Source organism: Anolis carolinensis, chromosome 3, assembly GCF_035594765.1.
Source record: "Anolis carolinensis isolate JA03-04 chromosome 3, rAnoCar3.1.pri, whole genome shotgun sequence".
Classification (NCBI taxonomy): Eukaryota; Metazoa; Chordata; class Lepidosauria; order Squamata; family Dactyloidae; genus Anolis; species Anolis carolinensis.
Genome location: NC_085843.1, coordinates 163,332,130 through 163,333,214, shown reverse-complemented (window position 1 = coordinate 163,333,214; position 1,085 = coordinate 163,332,130). Strand labels below are relative to the sequence as shown.

At 37.6% G+C, this 1,085-nt stretch overlaps 1 non-coding gene across 1 annotated transcript; it reads right to left on the bottom strand.

Annotated features, from left to right (window-relative positions):
• Positions 1 to 612: 612 nt before the first annotated feature.
• On the bottom strand, positions 613 to 719 carry LOC134298136 (U6 spliceosomal RNA). The gene has a single exon (XR_010005089.1). It is a non-coding gene; the product is annotated as a U6 spliceosomal RNA (small nuclear RNA).
• Positions 720 to 1,085: the final 366 nt, after the last annotated feature.

The following is a 1,085-nucleotide window of genomic DNA, read 5'->3' as shown; positions in this document are numbered from 1 at the left end:
AGGTGAATCCCCACCTTAAGAGGTATGGAGGCAAAATCCCAAGACAGAGGTTGAGGTAGACACACCACCCAGACCTAGAGAGCACCAGTGTTGAAAGCATAAGTAAAGCTGAGGGCTACTTGAAATAATGACTGTACTAGAAAAGACTCCCTTTAGGATGACAGTCCCAGAATCCATATCTTATGCCTTAATTCTAGTCAAGGAAGGCTGCTGGAAAAAAAATCTGACATGTTGGTCCTATTACTATTTTTCATTTTATCTCTTTTAAAAAAAATTTAATAGTTTTTATTGAATTTAAAATTTTTCATACAATAATTACTTTCATCACATAGCAGATATTTAATATTTCATACAATACTTGCATCATTCTTTTATATCTACTGTTGATTTATATCTACTACATCATTAACATTTGTCCATCTATATTTCTTCACCACTGTGTATCCCCCCTCCCACCCCGAGCCACTTCTTATGTATTGTCTAACCAAAATCTCATTTCTTCCTCCATCTCTTTTTTTGGAGTCCTTTCTCAATAAATTTCCCCCATACATCCTCAAAATCATTTTTTCCATATCCCTCTTTTGACTTTTAATTTGCATGTTAGCTTATCATAAAAATATGGAACGCTTCACGAATTTGCGTGTCATCCTTGCGCAGGGGCCATGCTAATCTTCTCTGTATCGTTCCAATTTTAGTATATGTGCTGCCGAAGCGAGCACTTCATTTTATCTCTTGGTCTGTAGGCTGTTTGACTCCCTTCACATTTTACTATGCATTGCTAGAGGACCCTGGTCACTCTAGAATCATCATCATCATCTGGTTGCAGTTGTCATTATTGTTATTACCATCATTATCATTATCAGCAACAGGAATTCCACCTAAACATTACGAAGATTTTCCTGATGGTCATATCTGTTTGACAGTGGAATATCTTCCATCGGAATGTGGTGGATTCTCCTAGTCTTAGATTCCTGCACAGGGGAAAATAGTACATGTTGCCAATGATCAGATCATGCTTGAATGATGTGTCCATTTGGTGCTGGGAGCAAGGGAAGTGTTGGGCTATTAGTAGTCTGCTCTATTGT